The following is a 15,420-nucleotide window of genomic DNA, read 5'->3' as shown; positions in this document are numbered from 1 at the left end:
AGTATTTTCCTTCTGTAGCGTTCGATTTTCTGTAAATTGCAATTACTTTTTGGAGCTATTTTTGAAGTGACTGTGCAGTAACCAATAACAATATGTTATATGCAAAATCGCATTCGCATAAGATAACTAATAAAAAAATAAAATAAAAAAAAAGCACAATGCTTGCAATTTTCTTTTGCTAGTGGAAAAGAGCCCCCAGTGTTTATACACGGATTTATGAAGGGTCAGCAGTGTTTCTCAATCTTGTCTCTGCAAGACTACATTAGCTATGATGCATCACAAGCTATTCGCTAAGCATTACTGCCGGCGTTAAAGTAGAAAACTGATTGTACTGAATGTTTTGTGAAAGGTCAATTCACCAAATCTTATGCCATATGGAAAGCAAATAATTACCGACTAGTGAGGTAAATAACTGACTTAACGTAAGTGCCACTTATATCAATTCACAAAGAATAACACACAAAGTGAGATGTTCGGTACATAACCTCTGGCCTGAAATTGTCAGATGAGAAACAGCCAGTAATGTTTCTGGCTTTTAATAATTCCAGAAGGGAGGAAACAAAGAAAGGAGGAAGGGGGGGGGGGGGGGTGCTGAGGGGGAAAACAAATTCCCTTAATTTTTTATTATGTAGCAATTTAAAATTGATAAAATACAAAATTTAATTTTATAGTTATATATATATATATACACCTTGGACTTCACATGCCAGTAATGAAAACAATCATGAATGCACTGCAATAATCAAATACATGGGGTAAATAGCTTAGTGAATAATCAGTCATGCAGGTTTTAACATTTACTGAGCTCATATTGCATGTTTGAAAAGAAAACCAAAAACAGGGCATTCAGAAAAATAGTCTAACCCAAATGCAGTATTTTAACCAACCTTTATTTATATATTTATTTTTTTAACCATGTATGTAGTATTCTGTCCTAGATTTAAAGGGACTCCGAGGAGTGCCCAAAGTTAAAAGATTACACTTACCTGGGGCTTCTTCCAGCTCAGCTTAGGTGGCGAGATCCCGCAACATCCTCCTGGCTCCTCTCCTTCAGCCTCTGCCGGCCCCCCGATACCGGCATCACCAGGGCCTGGTGTTGGCCGGCTCTTCCTGGTTAATGTCGAAATGCATCATCACAGCGGCCGGCATGACAGGTCTGCACATGCGTGGGTTTTCCACACGTGCACAGACCTGTCACGCCAGCTGCCATGACGACGCGAAGTGGCTGGAGTGATGAGGCATTGCGTCATTAACCAGGAAGAGCCAGCCGACACCAGGCCCGGGTGTCGCTGGTAACGGGGAAGGGGGGGGGGGGCGGCGGAGGCTGAAGGACAGGAGCCAGGAGGACGCTGCGGGACCTCGCCGCCTACGGTGAGCTGGAAGAAGCCCCAGGTAATTGTATTCTTTTAAATACGGGCACTCCACGGAGTCCCTTTAAAGACCCGGCACTGCAAAGAAAGTACTATCCACCACTACATCACTGTTGAGTCAATTGTCATACTTTCGACTAGCATGCATTCTTTACATCATAATGAGACTCAAATCCTGTTGAATAATTTAAAAAACAAATTACTGTAACGTTTATTGTATAATTATACCTCATGTACAGCTAACTGCATTGACTACAAGAAACATTACTAACCTGCTACTTTCACCAACCACAAACTCCCAGCTCTTCCCTCTCCTAAAGCCACATGGCTGCAGATTATACCTTCCTGGCCTTAAAATTGACTATGGTGGGTGTGGTCTATTGTTGACGACAGCCACGCTCTCACACACACCTGAGCTTGGGCTGGTAATTTGCCTGTCTGCCACTTGGAACTAATGTTAGGCCTCTTTTCCATGAACTGTTTCTAGGCAGTGAAATGCCTCTCAAACTCTCACAACTGCTCACTGCTGCTTGGCAACTGCTTCCTGAGCACACAGCTCAACAGTCGTGGAAAAGAGGCAAATTTGTTTGTGAGCAAAGACGTTCAATGAGATGCAAATATTTCTGGGTTGAGGCTGGGTGCACACTTAGCAGTGCAGGAAACGTCGAGTTTGCATGTGCGTTTTTTATATGCGGTTTTTGATGCAGCCCATTGACTAACATTGCAGGCAAAAACGCTGCGTTTTCCGCAACGCTAGCATTTCTGCTAAGTGTGTTCCCAGCACTTTAAAGTCTGCCAAACTCACAAATGGGGAAGATCGATGAGATGCAAATATTTCCACGTTCATGCAGTTTAATGTAAATGTTTGGGCCTAGCGGTGGGGAGGGGGACCCCCCCCCCCTCCCTTGCCTGGGTCCCCTGATCTGCGCTCCCCTCCAGCTTTAAATGTAGAGTAAGCAGACAGTAAGAGGCACGGGCGGGGGATCACTCACCTCTTCCTCGTTCCAACGTGCGCTCCACTGACGTCACTTCCTGCAACGCCGGCCACGTACAATACAGTGGGCGGCGTTGCAGGAAGTGACGTCAGTGGAGCGCACGCTGGAACGAGGAAGAGGTGAGTGATCCCCAGCCCGTGCCTCTTAATGTCTGTCGGCTGCTTACTCTACATTTAAAGCTGGAGGGGAGCGCAGATCGGGGGACCCAGGCGAGGGAGGGGGGTCCGACCCCCCCCTCCCCACCGCTAGGCCCAATACCCCCGTCCTGCCAGCTACCCCTCCAGCTCGGCGGCGGCCGCCCCCCCCCCCCCCCCCGCACCCACGGACGGGCGGATGCCGCCCCTAGAACTTTGCCGCCTGAGGCAAAAGTTTCACCCCGCCTCATTAGCGGGCCGGCCCTGTCCAGCACCATGAATGGCACTCAGAAGTGCTCTCTGCTCTGAAAAATACACAACAGCATAATAACCTTTACAGGAAAACATCTTTTTTACAGCTGATACAAATCCTGCAGTAAATCTGCAGTTTATCTACTTCCTGCTTTCATGGAATTAGACATTCTCTTAACATCCTGTGTTTACCAATTAGCTGCTCTGCCATGGCAGCCAGTTGACATGCCTGGGTGATCAAATTACCCTTGTGCTTAGTCACAGATGAGGGGTGTCACGGGAGCCCTGGTGGTCAGACCGCAAATGGCCTTCCAAACGGTGCCAGCGCACAGATCGTGCGAACTCTGGTCGCAGTCAATGCGCAGGAACCGTTGGGACAAACCGCAGACAAACCAGAAGGGAGCCCGTGAGATATGGGTAATTACAACTTTACACGATTTCAGGGTATCTGCCACCACCACGGGTAGGGGCCCGTGGACCCGACTGCCTGACTGATCCTGAGAATAAAAACGGTTAAAACACGCTGTATTCTGTCTAGCCAAAAACAACCAATAGTAGCGTCTCTCCAGAGACTTGGGATCAGTTCCTGTGTACGGCTGAAAAGCAGGGTAGCGGAACAGCGAATGACTTGGAGGAAGTCTTTTATTCACAGCAATATAAATAATATATACAGACAATTATTAAAATCAACAATTATTAAAACAGTAATAGCCAGTATGAAATAAAAAGGGAGAAAATACTTAGGGTTTGTGGAAATATGTCCTTTTGTGGGAAAATCATCAAGTCCAAGCAAACGGTTTCAAGTTCTTAAAGTTCTTTGTTCCAGAGATAGATTCAAAGTTCAGCAAGGTTTAAAATCCAAACAAAATGGAGGATGTCCTTTGTTTCAGCTCCGGCAAGATGGCCACCACTTGTTCCTCACAGTGGCCGTGTGTTTCGGAAGATGTTAAAATGGAGGAATCCTTTGCCCAGGCAGCTCATTCACTTTTAATGGAGCTGAGTTCAGAGGCGGGCTTCCAGAGTCGGCCCCTGGGCCGGACTATGGTAATCACATCGGGGGCAGGGGCTTCAGCAACCTCATAATCCTGACACTTCTCTAGACAGACCTACGCGGCCGGCACACAAATAATTACATATTCTCGATCCCTAGAACCTACCGATTACTAGGATATCAAACTTGGGCATGTTTGCATGCCTGGTTAAAAAACGGTGGAATTCCCAGAGTTCGGGTTATGCCAGTGGCCCAAATTTAATACCAAAATACTCACAAGATCCAGACCAGCAGAATGATATAACTTTCACATTTCTCACCTGAATGGTATTGCTTAAACATGCTCAAAATCCTAAACTCCATGCTTTCTTATTGTGTCTTATATGGCTCCGGCCGGTCTGGGCAGAGCAGATTTTTGAATAGCCCCCTGCTGTGAGCTCATCCTGTCTTTTCCCAGAAGGGCAGAGTGAGCTCTTTGCTGGCTAATTAACATCTAAATGTTACCCCTCTGGCTTAATCAGCAAGTCACAGGGCCAGTCTTCCTGCCAGCTGCTAACAGGGGAAAAAAAACGGCCTATTTAAAAAAAACAGGAATGTCAGTCTCTAATTGCTGGCCCGACTACAATCAAGGGCAATCGGCGCAATAAACCGATTGCGTTCTCGTTTCTCACGGCTGTTCCGTGACAAGGGGGAATTAGACATACAGGGCCATATGCAATTCACTTTTTTACCTGAGTTTTCTCCTAGGTGATATTTTTAAACTTGTCAATAAAATGCCTTTTAACCACTTGAGGACCGCGGGCTTTACCCCCCCCCCCCCCTTAAGGACCAGACCCTTTTTTTCCATTCAGACAACTGCAACTTTCACGGTTTATTGCTTGCTCATACAACCTACCACCTAAATGAATTTTGGCTCCTTTTCTTGTCACTAATAAAGCTTTCTTTTGGTGTTATTTGATTGCTGCTGCGATTTTTACTTTTTATTATATTCTTCAAAAAAGACATGAATTTTGTCAAAAAAATGATTTTTTTTTAACTCTGTGCTGACATTTTTCAAATAAAGTAAAATTTCTGTATACATGCAGCACGAAAAATGTGGACAAACAGGTTTTGGATTTTAAAAAAACCCATTCAGCCTATATTTATTGGTTTGGGTAAAAGTTATAGCGTTTACAAACTATGGTGCAAAAAGTGAATTTTCCCATTTTGTAGCATCTATGACTTTTCTGATAACCTGTCATGTTTCATGAGGGGCTAGAATTCCAGGATAGTATAAATACCCCCCCAAATGACCCCATTTTGGAAAGAAGACATCCCAAAGTATTCACTGAGAGGCATAGTGAGTTCATAGAAATTATTTTTTGTCACAAGTTAGCAGAAAATGACAGTTTGTGACAAGAAAAAAAAAAAAAAAAAAAGTTTCCATTTCTGCTAACTTGTGACCAAAAAAAAAAAAAAAAAAATGAAATCTGCCACGGACTCACCATGCCCCCCCTCTGAATACCTTGAAGTGTCTACTTTCAAAAATGGGGTCATTTGTGGGGTGTGTTTACTGTCCTGGCATTTTGGGGGGTGCCAATTTGTAAGCACCCCTGTAAAGCCTAAAGGTGCTCATTGGACTTTGGTATTGCCGTACTCAGGAGAAGTAGTATAATGTGTTTTGGGGTGTATTTTTACACATACCCATGCTGGGTGGGAGAAATCTCTCTGTAAATGACAATTGTTTGATTTTTTTTTTTTTTACACACATTTGTCCATTTACAGAGAGATTTCTCCCACTCAGCATGGGTATGTGTAAAAATACACCCCAAAACACATTATACTACTTCTCCTGAGTACGGCGATACCACGTGTGGCATTTTTTGCACCCTAACTGCGCTAATGGGCCCAAAGTCCAATGAGTACCTTTAGGATTTCACAGGTCATTTTTGTTTCAAGACTACTCCTCACGGTTTAGGGCCCCTAAAATGCCAGGGCAGTATAGGAACCCCACAAATGACCCCATTCTAGAAAGAAGACACCCAAAGGTATTCCATTAGGAGTATGGTGAGTTCATAGAAGATTTTATTTTTTGTCACAAGTTAGCGGAAATTGATTTTAATTATTTTTTTCACAAAGTGTCATTTTCCGCTAACTTGTGACAAAAAATAAAATCTTCTATGAACTCACCATACTCCTAACGGAATACCTTGGGGTGTCTTCTTTCTAGAATGGAGTCATTTGTGGGGTTCCTATACTGCCCTGGCATTTTAGGAGCCCTAAACCGTGAGCAGTAGTCTTGAAACAAAAATGACCTGTGAAATCCTATTGGACTTTGGGCCCCTTAGCGCAGTTAGGGTGCAAAAAAGTGCCACACATGTGGTATCGCCGTACTCAGGAGAAGTAGTATAATGTGTTTTGGGGTGCATTTTTACACATACCCATGCTGAGTGGGAGAAATCTCTCTGTAAATGGACAAATGTGTGTAAAAAAAAATTAAAAAAAAATCAAACAATTGATTGCCCGCAAGGGGCAGGTTAGGGGCTGATTGATGGGTGGCAGTGACAGGGGATGATTGATGGGTGATTGACAGGTGATCAGAGGGATAGATGCATACAGTACATGGGGGGGGAGGGTCTGGGGGGGAGGGGGGCTGGGGAGAATCTGAGGGGAGGGGGGGTGATCAGGAGGGAGCAGGGGGCAGTTTAGGGAATAAAAAAAAAAAATAGCGTTTACAGATAGTGACAGGGAGTGATGGATGGGTGATTAGGGGGGTGATTGGGTGCAAACAGTGGTCTGGGGGTGGGAAGGGGGGGTCTGAGGGGTGCTGTGGGTGATCAGGGGCAGGGGGGGGGGAAATCGGTGTGCTTGGGTGCAGACTAGGGTGGCTGCAGCCTGCCCTGGTGGCCCCTTGGACACTGGGACCACCAGGGCAGGAGACAGCCTGTATTATACACTTTGTATGCGGCGATCCGGGTGCTAGTAACCCGCCGGCGCTTCCGAATGGCCGGCGGGTTACAGCGCGAGGGGGGCGGAGCCAGGCACCGGTGGCTGATTGCGTCATGAATGACGCAATCGCTCCGCCCATGCCCGTACAAGGACCGCCGCCTCTGTGCATGCGGCGGTCCTTGCGGGATCCAATTGCCGGCCGCCTCTGTGCAGTGAGCGGTCGGCAAGTGGTTAAGCCCCCAGAAGGCAAGAGCATGCTCAAAATAATTTTGATAGTACTTTTTAAGCAACTTTTTGGTACTTTTTTTAGTTGAAAAGTACTGGAAAGTTATTTAAAATCAAAGATGAAAAATTATCTCCTAGGAGAAAACTCAGATGAAAAAGAGAATTGCATATGGCCCACAGGGTGCATTTCTCTCGGTTTTCCTTCTGTCCTGTGCAAGGGCTAGGTTCCACTTTAATTCTGCTTCCTGTGGAGGATTCTCTCGTGATCACTGTGTTACACTGTGCTCTCCATACATATACAGGCAGCTGTGTAATGACATTGCTATCTTTTAGCACTCTGAGACAGGTGTGTGGTCACCAATGGCCTCTATGACATTCATACACTGAGGATCCTTATGGAAGTGACTCAAGCCCCATAGCCCTTCCTAATTCCCTTCTACTAGGGGTGACCCCAGGCTGTCTGAGCACCCTTACCTGCCCCCCTGGCTGTGCTCCCCCCGGAAAGCGGCATTCTGGTGTCCTGAGGTGCCTTGGCTACAGCATGGAACAGCGCTGCACGAGTCCCAAAGTGATAAATGCAGCCGGCCCGGCAGCATGAAAGACAGCCCCAGCTGGGTCCTGTGAAGAGACGGTGCTTGAGTAATATCTGGGCGGCGGTGTGCAGCTGATCTGAACTTCTGCATGCAACGGCCGCCACCGCTGCTTAGACAGGCGGAGAGCTGGCAGAGGGTGGCGGGGACTTCGAGACTTTGCTGTGGCCATAATGCGTTCTAGTTTTGACTGGCCAGAACCCGAAGTGGCCACACTTCGGGTTCTGGCTGTAACATATACACTGGACATTGGGCTCTATTAACAATCATTTGCACTTGTGGTAAATTCCCGACTGAAATAAGACTATCTTGATATTGACAAAATTTTATGCATAGCGGTAAAAGTGAGCAAAAGTCGGTAATTACTGCAAAAAAAAAAAAAAAAAAATTCACAAAGAAAAAGGGGCGCATTATTTCTGAGTTAATTACCGATTTTATATCACCTACAAGCGAGCTCTGTAATATCAGCGTAGGAGATTTGGGCGCAGCCATCGCCACCATAGACTGTAATAGGAATTACGGCTGTGAGTAACTTCACCGCCGTCAGAAGACGGAGCTGAAGTTGCTCTTAAAACACTAGAATTCGGCCTCCAGCAGTAGCTGGAAGCGGAATTATATCATTCCCCACTATCCACGTGGACGTGGAGGGGGAATAGTATTTATGCCGCCAGGAACTTGTGCAGTAGCAGGATAAGCCATATACCGGCTATGTCCTGCGCCCAAGTCTCCCGGCGGCCAATTCATACGTGCGCCCTACAAGTACTTGGTGATATATTTCGCTTCCCATTGACTTAAATGTGTTTGCTGGACTTTAATTTTTTTTTGTAAAGTTTTTATGCTACTTTTTTTACGCATGGTTTCTGCATGTTAACATATTACGCAGCACTGTACAGAGTATATTGTCTTGTCACTGTCTCTCAGAGGGGCTCACACTCTAGTCCCTCCCATAGTCATACATCTATATCGTGTGGTGCATGTATCATAGTCTATGGCCAACTTAGGGGGAAGCCAATTAACTTATCTGTAACTTATGTATGTTTTTAGGATGTGGGAGGAAACCTGAGTGCCTGGAGGAAACCCACACAGACACGGGGAGAACATACAAAATCCTTGCAGATGTTGACCTGGCTGGGATATGAACCAGGGACCCAGCGTTGCAAGACGAGAGCGCTAACCACTACGCAGGGCCGTATTTACCATAAGGCACTGTAGGCACACGCCTACAGACACCTGATGAAAAGGCGGCTCACTCCACTCCCCGAGCACCTCCCTCCCCTGTTCCCTATGCAGAGTCCTGACGAGAATGCAAATGAAAGGCTACTCAATGGTTACTTCACTGATGAGACAGGGGCACTACTTAATACTGAGGTTACTCTAGCTACCAATACTTAATGCTTCTGGCTACCTAATACTAAGGGACACCTGTAGCTACCTATGACGGGCAGAGGAAGGATGAAAGGACAGCTAGCATACTTGTCACACACCACACGTGGTGGCGGTTTGTAGGTTCATGAAGGGCGAAGGTCAAAGGTGCCAGGACATCTGTGCCTATAGGCTCCTGTGATGTAAATCCAGGCCTGCCCATGCTGAATGTGGAAAAAATGTGGAAATTATCACTGCCGGTAATATAGCGGTAAAATAAAAACCTCTTACCGCATGAGTGATTGTGAACAGAGCCCACTGAAAAGGAGATACATTGGGCTTGATGTACAATCATTTTCCGCATGCGGAAATGCAATAGCGGTAAATTACTGACTGAAATAAGACCATCTTTACATCCACAAAATTTTACACATTTTACCGCATGCGTAAAAAGTGAGGTAAAAGTGTGCAAATAATGTGGAAAATTGTCAGCAAAAGTCGATAATTTCCACACAAAAAAAAAAAAATAGAAAAAAAAAATAAAATAAAAAATGAGAAATTCACAAAGAAAAAGGGGCACATTGTGACGTAACTACCGATTTTATATCACCTACAAGTAACAGGTGATAGATTTGTGGTAGAGAGGATAGAAAAAAGGACGGGAGGAGCCTGGGAGCTCAATCTGGTGCAGTATCGTAAGGCAGTGGTTGACAACAACTGTTAGATATACTCACAATGGTGGGTTGCAGAAGCCAGCCACTCAGCTTTGCATGTCGGGTACGTCCCCACTCGGCCTTGTGTTCAGGTATGTGTGGTCGCTACTCCATAAAACAGGTCCACCTTCCGGGGTGGTAACCACTGGGATCGGGGTAAAATGTAGATCGGATGGGATGTATATGAAAATATATATGGTCCTACCTCAATGGCCATAGACTTCAAGTGCTCATATCGGGCACGGTATAAGACCTGAGGAAGTGGGTTGCTATGAAACGTGTCATTAGTGCCAATAAAGTCTATGTTTTTTACGCCATCGATGGTCTACTCATTCAGGTAGGACCATATGTATTTTTATCCTATATTACTATACCTTAAGTTACATAACCACCTACTTTATTGAATACAAGTTTCATTCTGTGTCACGAGTACTCCGTGCGCCTCCTACCCCATCCTATTTAGGTGATATATTTTGCTTCCCATTGATTTAAATGGAGTCTGGAGCCTTGAGCGCTGTTTACTGGACTTCAATTTATTTAATGCCACTTTTTCCCACATGGTTTCTGCACGTATGCTACCTTATTACACCGTTTCCCCCAATTTTTTTTGCATCGTTACCGTATGCGTAAAACATACGGAAATTTTTTAGTGAATGTGGAAAAAAATCCAGAAATTATCACTGCCAATAATATCGCAGTAAAAAAAAAAAAAAAAAAAAAAAGATATATGTATGCATGCATGCATGCATGCATGTGTGATTGTGAATAGAGCCCATTGTCCTCAGTTTCTCCTTTTTGTAGTTAAGAAAAAGATGTCATTGTCCAGTTATGCAAGTTTGAGGTCTTTTTTCAGTTATAGAAATGTGCGATACATTGAGGTATCTCATCATAGTACTGTATATTCCAGCATATACAACCCCCAAACTTTTCCAGTTAAAATATAGCGTTTAGGATATACTCGCCGTATAAGACTACCTCTCTTCCAATGCACACCAAATAAAAATTTTAAAACTCATACTGGTGCTATGGATGAACAGATACTGTTGCTGTACTGTATGTGGTACCCAGTATATAACAGTATACAGGTGATTGACTGGTTAGATTGGACACCTCTCCTCGTCTCCCTGTTTATCAGAGTGGTATAGAAAAATATAGAGTGCACTGTGCCCATAAAACACGCCTCTTTCACCCGTCTGGCCCGCCCTTGTATCCCATTTACCTCCTTCTCCGCCTCTCAGATCTGAGAGGCGGTAACAGGATAGGGCAGGCCAGACGGGTGGAAGAGGCACGTTTTATGGGCACAGCGCGATCTTTCTTCCACACCCTGGGCATCCCAAACCTTGTAGCGTGAGCGATGAGCTCCCCTCCAGCATATGCGGCGACCACCGAATCTCCAGCAGCCGGTAATTAATCAGCATGTCACATACGCACATCGCGTATCAGCATCATGTATAACCCAGCTTCAAAGACACCCGGCGTATAAGACAACTCCTGACTTTTCAGAAGACTTTCAGGGCGCGATTCCACTTGAGCGGCGCGCGTCTGCAAGAGCCGGCTCTTCTGGGTCTGCGGGGAAAGCAGAGGAATACCATCAGCCGTGCCATGCACGGCTATGGGATCCGTAGCCTCCCACGCCGATTCGGATGGAAAAGCCGGCCGAATCGCTGGCGATTCGGTCGGTGTTACCATTGCACCCTATGGCAGAGTTTCCCCGCACTATTCGCCTGCGGGGAAACTCTGCGCTCAAGTGGAAACGCGCCCTCAAGGTTTAAAAAGTAGTCTTATACGTCAGAATATAAAGTATATATTTTATTTATTGCATTTATAAAAGCACCATCATATTACGCATCGCTGGATAGTAGAAGCAGTGAAAGTTGTACCGTGTTAGCAATCAGTAAAAGCAAGAAGTTTCAGATGTATGAAAGACAAAGAAATGTTTTTAAGGTTTTAGTGCTGTTGTGCATCTCTTAAAGCAGAGATGAAGTCCTGAGTTCAGGTCCGCTTTAAGGGCCTGTATACACTGGCTGCGCTGTGATTTTAGGATCGCATGCGCTGCAATGCAATTTTTCAATTGCAGGGACTCCACAAAAATAATGCAAATCGTGAGGCACTGTACACAGCGGTGTGATGAGATTTTAGAAAATCGCATTCGCAGTGCCTGCAGAGCTTTGAGCGTTCGCATTTGTTAAACACAGGAAAGATGCAATGCATGCGATTTTAATTGTGTTTTTTTAGGTAAGCTATCAGGAAATCCGGAAAAGATGGCCTCAGCAAATCGTAATTGCATCACAAATGCAAAAAAAAGTAGAATTTTGATTAAAAAACGCAGTTGCATTGAGTTTGCGTGTGGAGATTTTCAGTGTGTATAGGCCCTTAAAAACTATACTTGGGATTTTTTTTTTTAGGAGTATGGCCTAGTGCACACCAGAGCGGTTCGGCTGCGGTTTGCGATCCGCTTGCGGGTGCGGATCCGCTAGGGTAATGTATTTCAATGGGGTGGTTCACACCAGAGCAGGAGGCGTTTTGCTGAAACGCATACTCCCGGGCTGCTGCAGATTTTGGATTGCGGAGGCGCTTCTGCCTCCAATGTAAAGTATAGGAAAAACGCAAACCGCTCTGAAAAACGCCAGTTCAGAGCAGTTTTGCAGGCGTTTTTGTTACAGAAGCTGTTCAGTAACAGCTTTACTGTAACAGTATAATAAATCTACTACACCAAAAACGCTTCCCAAAACCGCAAAATGCTAGCTGAAACGCTACAGAAAAATAAGAAAAAGCGTTTCAAAATCTGCTAGCATTTTGCGGATCTGCTAGCGGTTTTTGGTGTGCACCAGGCCTAAATGGGGATGGTCAATGAAATACAAATTTCGAGTTGATGAAGCATTATGCAACTTTATGCAGCTTTGTTTTTTTTACTGAAACTCCTCCCACTTTGAGGGCTCGTTTCCACTATTGCGGTGCGGAATCGCCTGTATTCCACCGCTGATGAAATCGCATGCGGATGCGATTCCCCATGCGGTTGCCGCGAATTCGCATGCATAGGTGAGGGTATATGCGATTTTAACCATGTCACTGCCTGTGTGAATTTACATTGGCACCTGTGCGAATCCGCATGCGAATTCACGGCAAAAAACGCATGGGGAAACTGCATGCGATTTCCCCATTAATTACATTGCATGCGATTCGCATGCATTCCACTCGCAGGCAAATTCTGCGGCTCTTTTGTGCGTTTTCTCACCACTAAAAAAACGCACCTCAACAACGCTACAGTGGAAACAGGCCCATCCACTTGCATTACATGTGCGAATCCGCATGCATTGGCACGCATGCGGATTTGCGATAGTGGAAACAAGCCCTTAATCTTTTTTTCTACGTATGCATATTTTTGATTTCTGTCTTAAGGAGAGTGGATGAATGTGTGTGTTCCAGAATTTGGGACCTTACACACCGGAGAAGGTCTTGCGATTAGTTTTCGTTTTTTAAAGAATGCCTCCATTGACTTACATTAAAATCGCAGTAAAATCACAGTGATTTTGCCATGATCGTGATTTTTTTGAAAAATCGTAATTGCTGTGATTTTGCTGCAATTTTTCTGCGATTTTAATGTAAGTCAATGTAGGCTTTTTTTTTACAAAACGAAAACTACCCGTAAATGCTGTGTGTCAGGGCCATGAATTTGTATAATCTAAGAAATGGCAGTGGTGGTAAATGGTAAAGCTCATATGGCTGTTAATAGGGCCTTTTTTTTTTTACTGAAGGAGGGGGGAGGGTTAATCCAAAGTTTTGCTGGGCAGGCCCAGTGCTTATGGGCGGGAACGCACTAGACATTGCGTGAAAGGTTGCATTTTATGTGCATTTAAAGTGTGCTTGCGTTTTACACATGCATTTTTCTTGCGTTTTAATGCATTTGTGTTTCCCACATATAAATGGCAAAGGCATTTTTATGCGGTTTGTATTTGTTTTGTATACAGTTTTTACATAAATTTTTTGCAAAACACTAGGAAGTCAACAGGAAGCGGAAATACAACAAACCTTTTTTAAAGCATACAAACCACAATAAAACGCTATACCTTTGCGTCACCATTGACATACATTAGGTGCGGTTTAGAAAAACATGCAGCAAGTTCAACATTTTCTAAAGCGCATATTGCAGAACGCAAACCTATGCGTTTTTTTCATGCGTCTTATTGACTTACATTATACAGTGCTAGCGTTTCTGCCTAGTGTGTTCCTACCCTCAGAGTTAGACTGATGCTAGTTTTTGATTGTAGCGCTGCTGAGCTAGGTCATTCTAGGTGCTGAAGGCAGGGTCAGTTCTAGACTTTTTGCTGCCTGATGCAAACTTGTGAGGATGCACCCACCACGATTTGGAATAATAGCAGAGCACCCGACAATTTTCTCTGCTTCATATAATCTCACATGACACGCTGCAGTTCAACACAATAGCACACAATAGCATACTGGCTGGTTGTGAGTCTGTGGCTGGGAACACACTTAGCAGAAAAGCTAGTGTTGCACTTATGCAAGCAATAATAGTCAATGGGCCGCATATAAAAATATAAAAATACATATGCATTTTGTATGCTTTTTATAATATGCATTTTTAAAAACACTGGTTTTGTTGTACATTTATCAAAAACGCACATAATGAAAGTCAATGGTGACAATGTAATGAGTTTTGTATGAGTTTTTCATGCGTTTTTATATGAATTTAAAAAAAAAAATTCTGATGTATTTCGTCTTCCTAGTGATTTGCATAAAACGCAATAGAAAAAACACATGGAAAACACATATGCGTTTTGAACATGCGAACTGCAAAAGCGTTAAACGCACAAAAAAATGCATGTGTGGAAAAACGCAAACGCACTAAAAGCGCAAAAACACAAATGACAGAAAACGCAACCTGTCACCCAGCCTGCGAGTCTCGCTTTTCCTCCTACTCTGACTGCATGCTGTAACAGTACAAATATGCTCCCCCTGTAATCTCTACACCTGATACAAGTGTTTCACCTCGCTTCATGAGAGAACCGGCCCTAGCTGAAGGGAGCCGTGGATGTTCCAGGGATCTGGCAAGAGGGAGAGCAGCGATTTGATGCTGCTATGCAAATGAGATATAAAGTGCGTCTCTTGGGGATCAAGCGTACGTTTGTGGAGTCATAAAGACTATAGTTACTTACGGTAATGTCTTTTCCGGAAGTCCGAAGGACAGCACCCATGAGACTTGTCTCCTTCCCCACTTCAAATGGACAGGAAGCTAAAAATACCATAGACATTTGCATATTCATTAGGCAGGCATATATAAATAGGGAACTCACAGTAAATCGTCAGTAATAAAAAAGACCACACCACACATACTTCTGCTTCAAATGTATTTATTAGTAAGGGTGGGTCGCAAGGGTGCTGTCCTTCGGACTTCCGGAAAAGACATTACCGTAAGTAACTATAGTCTTTCCCAGGAACGTCCTCGGACAGCACCCATGAGACGAAAAACAAGATAAGTTAATTAGGGGGGGACAACTGCCTGCAACACTTTCCTGCCGAATGACAGGTCTGAACTAGCTGCAATGTCTAATCTGTAATGTCTGACAAACGTATTTTGGCTGGACCACGTGGCCGCTCTACAGATCTGTTCGATGGAGGCTCCCGCCTTCTCTGCCCAAGAGGCTGACACCGCTCTAGTTGAATGAGCCTTTATGGATGATGGTAATAACTTTCCTTGTTGGGAATAAGCCAACGCAATGGTCTGCCTTATCCATCTGGCTATAGTCGACTTCGATGCTTGTTTGCCTTTGAATCTTCCTCCGAAGAGAACAAACAAGGCATCCGATTTCCTCCATTGTTTGGAACGATCTAAGTAGCCTAA

The 15,420-nt window shown here is 44.5% G+C and overlaps 1 protein-coding gene across 1 annotated transcript in view; it reads right to left on the bottom strand.

Annotated features, from left to right (window-relative positions):
- Positions 1-1,877, bottom strand: part of LOC137545217 (serine/threonine-protein phosphatase with EF-hands 1-like) — a 134,643-nt gene extending 132,766 nt beyond the window's left edge. The window contains exon 1 of the mRNA XM_068266341.1: positions 1,643-1,877. The gene's annotated coding sequence lies outside the window, so the exon portion shown is untranslated. The remainder of the gene's footprint in view (positions 1-1,642) is intronic.
- Positions 1,878-15,420: the final 13,543 nt, after the last annotated feature.

Source organism: Hyperolius riggenbachi, chromosome 2 (genome assembly GCF_040937935.1).
Source record: "Hyperolius riggenbachi isolate aHypRig1 chromosome 2, aHypRig1.pri, whole genome shotgun sequence".
Taxonomy (NCBI): Eukaryota; Metazoa; Chordata; class Amphibia; order Anura; family Hyperoliidae; genus Hyperolius; species Hyperolius riggenbachi.
Note: the sequence above shows the minus strand (reverse complement) of the source record. Positions and strands in the feature narration are given on the sequence as shown.